At 43.9% G+C, this 6,383-nt stretch overlaps 1 long non-coding RNA gene across 1 annotated transcript; it reads right to left on the bottom strand.

Annotated features, from left to right (window-relative positions):
- Positions 1-486: 486 nt before the first annotated feature.
- LOC123086559 (uncharacterized) lies at positions 487-6,020 on the bottom strand. The gene is made up of 3 exons (XR_006440939.1): positions 4,529-6,020; positions 3,565-3,676; positions 487-3,115 (listed from the first exon to the last, which is right to left on the bottom strand). It is a non-coding gene; the product is annotated as an uncharacterized lncRNA (long non-coding RNA).
- Between the last annotated feature and the right edge of the window lie 363 nt (positions 6,021-6,383).

Here is a 6,383-nt window from a genome sequence, read left to right on the forward strand (position 1 = left end):
AAATAAATAATAGAGCAAACAAAGCAACACAAAGCATAGCATGGCAATACGCGGCGCTAGGGGTGAGCTAACGCAAGGATATGTGATACCGGCGATGGGGGAAAACATCCGGGAAAGTAATCCCGGTGTTTCGCGTTTTTGGACAGATGAACCGGAGGGGGAAAGTTGCGTGTTCACTATGCTAGGGACGTGTGGCTGACAAACAAACCGCGTATTCGGATTTGTCTCGTCGTTCTGAGAAACTTTTGTATATAAATTATTTACATCCGACTTACAGTTTATTTTCTATGAATTTTCAAAATTTATACAATTTTCTAAAATTTTAGCATTTATTTAATCCGAATTGACCAAGTCAAATTGACTGGTTAAAAGGAAAGGCAAAGCCCACATTGCATAGACTATACTGGCGGGTAGTGCGCGGCGGCACGCCGCGCCATGTAGATTGATAAGCTATTTAGATTTTCTATAAATATTAGGTAAGTCATTCCAAAACTCGATCGTAGCAAAATAGTTCATACAAGGATAGGTACATGTAGTTGATACATGCATAGGTGATCAGGAAAAGGTACATCTAGTTGGTACATGCATAGGTGATCTACAACACGTAGTGATAGTGGATACTGAATGCAGAATTGTGAAGCTCTTGTTCTCTTCCTAGACCTGAGATGTTGATCCTCCAGCTGGGTGTGTCTCTACAATGTAGTGGTAGATAGATGAAGCTGGTTCTTTTGCTCTTATTCAGGTGGTTTGTTTGATGCCTAGACAATGTTGAAGTTGCTACTGGATGCACGTCCTGGCTCTCGACGGTTTGGCAAATTATCTTGAAATGGGAGATAAATTTTTTGAGGATCCTTGATCGTATCACATCCATTTATCTAACAAATAATTAAGGACAGAGGAAGTATAAAATTTTCTCAAATGGTTGCCACATCCTAGAAGCAAGTTGCACCAGAAAATGCATATGCATCAGTATTCCATACCGATTAGTTCCCCTCCAGAATGCTCTAGATTATCTCTATGTAATAAATATTGCAAAGAAAAATCAAAGTACCACAATGTACTCCCTCTGTAAAGTAATAGTACTCTGCTTTCCAAATCACTAAGTAGTGATCGGTTCCGCTCCACTATTGTGTTGTTGACTAACTCCTGAACATTGTCTTGAGCGCATCATGATTGTGGTCGTTGATGACTATACCGTGATATGTGCAAACTTGATGAAGAGTAGCTTGAGCAACCTTTTTCTTCTGAAAGCTATTGATCACAAAATTTGTAATGCCAATTTAACTTCAGAAAGAACATGGCAACATGGAACCTTCTCTGAAAAGCAGAAGTTGACGTGCTTGATTACTAAGAGAGAACCCATAGATCTCATGCCAACAGCAATAAGCATTTAAGCTACTTATAACTTGATTTTCCATGAGAAAATAACATATGTTTAATCATATTTAAAATATTCAGTCATGAAAGCATAGAAGCATCAGAATTTTCCACTGAAGACACCATGTCAGTGCACCAAAAAATAGGTCAAGGGAAGTGAAAGGAAAAAGGATCAAGTAAATAAACTTGGAAGGAGATCTACAGGAAGTAATTATTCTCTTGTACGTATCAAGTTATTTTTAAGAAAGGATAAGAAGGGCATATATAGGGGATATGTATTTTGTTTTCTAGAATACGGAGTATGCATATCATTCATTAAAGAAGGAGAGGGGGGAAAAGAACCCCAGCGAACAACTCTTCCATGTTTTACAACTAACATAATTAGAGTTGAATTAACTGAACCGATACAAATAGGGGAGTATGTACAGCAAAATTGCACACTTCCACGTTTTACTGATACAGCCAATAGAGCTAAATTAACTGAACTGAATCTGTTCCTTGTATGAGCAAAAATACTAAGCTTTTAACTGTATGACACAGCCAGTCAAATGATGCATATAACTGTTGCATGCTATGTGGGAGCGGGAAAAAACACTTCTTGAAGGTAATTTAAGCATCCAACAATTGGTGGAAAAACTGAATTACTACAGTCAGAATCCATATATCAAAACAAAGTAAAAGAAAATGAAATAGAAAACGCTCCACACAAAATATAGATATGTACGAACTGCTAGGATAGAAATAAATTAAGGAATCCCTTGGAGAGGGAATTATTTACACATGAAAGAAGTGAGCTATCATGCCGGAAATTCGGATGCATGACTAAACATCCGGAATAAAAATAAGGTAAGCTGCTAGATCTTGCCTGTTGGTAAATGCCTGGCCATATTTTTCTTACAAAAAGCTTTTAAAATTTAGATTAGATAGAACAAATAAAGCATTGTTTACCCTTCGCATAACTTACCCTTTGCACAAATACTCCAGCAAAGCTTCATGTTAATGCATATATTTTTGTAAGTTAATCAAATATGGACCACGATCTCCTAGAGAACCAAAGACCAATTACGTGGTAGAGTAATGTCTAAACAGAGGAAGCATGATGTTAGTTGTCCATGTGCCTGATAGGACTTGCACCTTTTTTTTGAAAAAAAAAATCAACTTACACCTGCACGCCAAGAGTTCATGCTTACACAAAATAATCAGAAGAGTTCAGGTTCATTAAAACTTCAATATAGAATAACACATCGTCGAGGTGTTATACACACGTGTTGAATGCAAGGAATAATACGCCACTAACTGGACCATATTCAGGCTCCGTTCGGTTCATAGGATTTTTGCAGGAATCATGAAGGAATACTGTTCATGAAGGTTTATTTTCCTTTGTGGTGTTCGAAACGCAGGAATGACCTACAGTGATCCAAAGGAAACCTGTCCTTTCGATGCCGATTCCATAGGAATTGAAAAATCTGCCCGGAGCTCATGTTTTTCGCGGAAGACCGAGACGAGGTGCTCTGATCGTGGCAGTCAGCATGCAGAGCTAATTAAAATGAGCTGATGTGTGACGTGATGGGGTGAGAGATAGAGACAAAGCTGCCTTGTGGCCAATTTAAAAACCCTTAAGGCTGCTGTGATCCGAACAGTCTACTTTCTCTTATTCCTGTGTTCCTAGACCCTGTAGGTTCTATGGTAGCCTTCAGTCCTATTCCTTTGAAGTATTTTTAACCTTCGTTTTCTCTCCCTGCATAACGAACGCAGCCTCAATGTTAAATACTTCGCAGAATCTATATTGATGGATTAGTGTTGCTACTTCTCACTGAAAGTATTGCTGAGGGAAAAAGTACAGCTCAAAGCCTGATCTGGACTATATCATCACACATAGGAACGTTGAGGAGAAGATCTTATGGAAGCAATCAATTAAACAGTTCAAGTATGTGAAACTTGACACCAATGTCCCTAGGTCATGAGATAAGGCACAGTATAATACCATAAGGAAGTAGAAGTAACATGATAATTTGTAATTCTATGAAATAAACATTCCAGTAAAAAACTACAATTACGGATTGCTAAATTTGCATGTGATATTTCTCCACATTAAAGTAATACCATGGACAATCTTACAATCTTCCCTACTTTGTTTCTACATTTATCTTTGAAGGGCAGCCCATATGAATCTGAGAAAAGATATACCTTTTATGACTGCTAAACATCGTCACCATAATATTTCAATAGTAATAAGTGCTCTTTCGTATGACCGGTCTTTCTAAGGCATTCTCTTTTCGTACATCACGAACTCATCAATCTGAAACAAAAGACAAATAGACAATAGTCAAGTGATATTAATTTGCAAATAAGAAAGAGATCATCCAATTACATAAAAAAATCATAAAAGATATTCAAGTACACGCCATAAGCATATTGGCATCATAATTGCTAAAACCAGGAACAAAGTGAACACTTGTAAAAAGGCATTCATGCACTGAACTAATTGCTCCAGCCACGTCCACAAAATAGTGCATCCATGGAACAGAAAACGTGTAAATATTTCATCCCTAGTGTTGAGCTAATGCCATGTTAGTTGCATACTGAAAAAAGCACACATCTTTTTTATGTTGGCTTAGTTTGGTCAATTCAGTCGACCTGAACACCGATACCGGAAAAGGTGAATGCTACAGCTGGACCGGGGCGGATATACTACAGGCAGACACGCGAATGCATCAGCTAGCACACACATGACACAGCTGCAGCAGGAGCACAGAAGCCGCACATGCACGCGACATATCACATGGCCAAGAGAGTGCGAGGGGCAGCCGGCGTGCACTCACCGCAAAGGGGAGCAACAGCGAGATTGGGCACCTCCTCATGTTGGCCTCCGTGGCGGAGTGTTGGCCATCACCTGGCTCGAGCCCCTCCTCTACGCGGAGCTCGATCAGAAGGGAGCAAGAGGAGTGGAGAAAAAAAAAGGAATCTGCTCCATGAATGCCTGCTCTGTTCGCTGCTCTCGTGGAGGCGTGCACTTGCGATTGGGAGAGGTGACAAGGAAGGCAAGGAGAAGAACAAAAAGAAGGCGGCCGGCCCGGACGGCAACCACCACTTAGATTCAGGCCACCGCCGGCCATAAACCGCAAGAAAAAAAGGACACCCAGCTGCTCACCTGACGCCGGAAAAGATCGAGCCTTCTTCAAGATGGAGACGGTATGGTCCAGGCAGGGATCGACGGGGAGGAAGTAGCCAGATAAATCGTCGGCAGGGCGCTGCCCTCCTCCCCGTAGCCTGCTGGCGCCGCTTTTTTTCCGCAACCCTGGAGACCCGTAGAGGAGAGGTGGTTCGAGAAGCGAGGGTTTCATTTGATCGGGGTGAGGTGGGCTTTTCGTAGGCCCATAGGGCGGTGGAGGACTTCACCCGAGTTTTCTAGAGATTATCTCATGCATGGGAGCCGAACACGTGGAGAGTACGTGGCACACCACAATTCAGTCAAACCAGCAACCACCGTACTACCATCTCACGTGAAAGGCTCAGTGAGATAAAAAAAGGAGGTACACTCCCATCACACGCGTCATGCGAACAAGGGCATTAAAAAAAACTCCAAAAAAATAGGTAAATTGAACCCTTACGGGCCTAGTATTCTAGTTATGTAGACAAAATAAATAAAATCTAACTTAACTAAAAGAGGTCCACCTGCCATAGGCTAGCAACTAACCTAACAAAGATTACGCAATTAATCTAGATTAGCCTAAACTAATCATGTCGGCCACACACGGCTGTGGCACAGCCCACTCGCACACAAAATGATAGGGAGTAGCTCTATTCCTTTTAACACCAGATATCATTTTGTGATTTTTGTAGGATTTAATCCATGCATTATCTGAAGCAGGTCCAATGGAACAAAATGAGGCTTGTTACGTCTACTTTCCGTTTATATAATTTTTACCCATGTTAGGACTTGTCTTATCGCTGTTTAGTGGCAGTTTAGAAGGCTAGTTATTGTAGAAATACAAAAGCTAGCTACCCACTACAGTACTTGCAGTAGTATATAAAAGGTAGCATCGGTGGCTAGAAGCAGACAAGCAGCAGTAGAGCAGCGATGGGTGAAACCGCCCCGGCCATGGCCAAGCCGGCTACTTGCATTGGGCACACATGCACTGATTCCACATGAGCACGCACGCACTAAGTCCACATGAGTACGCACGCACTGGAGTCCAGCAGATCAGCAGCAGCAGGCGTAGCTTGAGCAGTACCTACATGCGGCAACAATAGCAAGCACGAAGCAGCAGCGGCAACACAGCACCGGCGGACGGGCCACGGCCAGCAGCAGCAAAGTTACAGCACCATCAGCGGTGCTAGAAGGCAGCAGGAGCGATAGTAGCAGCCAGCGATGTGGCAAGCAGTAGCGGTAGCAGGTAAGAGGAGCAGCAGCAAAACAAAAGAAAAATAAACAGCACAGACACAGGGAGCAGCGGCGACTCGGGCGAGGCCACACGCACGCGGAGGCGAGCAGCGCTGGCGCAGGGCAGGCAGCGGTCGCGCGCCTGGGTGCGGCTAGGAAGTGGCGCGCGCGGCCAGATGCCGTCGGACACGAACATGGGCGCGGCTGAGGATGGCTATGACACGAAACTTTGAGCACGATGGGAAGAGCAGCCTACGGCATCGAATCGAAGGGGGAAATAGGGGAAGATGGAGGGGGAGTTCACCGTAATGCCGGAGGTGTAGACAGCAAGGCCGGGGGTGGTCGGAGCGGTGCGGATCGATGGCGAGATGGCGGCGGCCGGATGAAGAAGACGATGATGGCGTTGGCGACGCAGCGCCTTGGCTCGGTCTGGGGTCCGGAACAGACGAAGCCAGCCGCGACGGACCTCCCGGACATGCTCCCGCATGACGGAGAGGTCGGTGGCCGCGACGATGACAGCGAGGCAATGGTGACCGTGAGTTGCTCGAGCTCGAATTCGAGAAGAAGAGGAGGAGGCCGATGGGGGATCCCGGGGCTATGAGTGAGATGGGGATTAGGGTTT

This window comes from Triticum aestivum, chromosome 4A, assembly GCF_018294505.1.
Source record: "Triticum aestivum cultivar Chinese Spring chromosome 4A, IWGSC CS RefSeq v2.1, whole genome shotgun sequence".
Classification (NCBI taxonomy): domain Eukaryota; kingdom Viridiplantae; phylum Streptophyta; class Magnoliopsida; order Poales; family Poaceae; genus Triticum; species Triticum aestivum.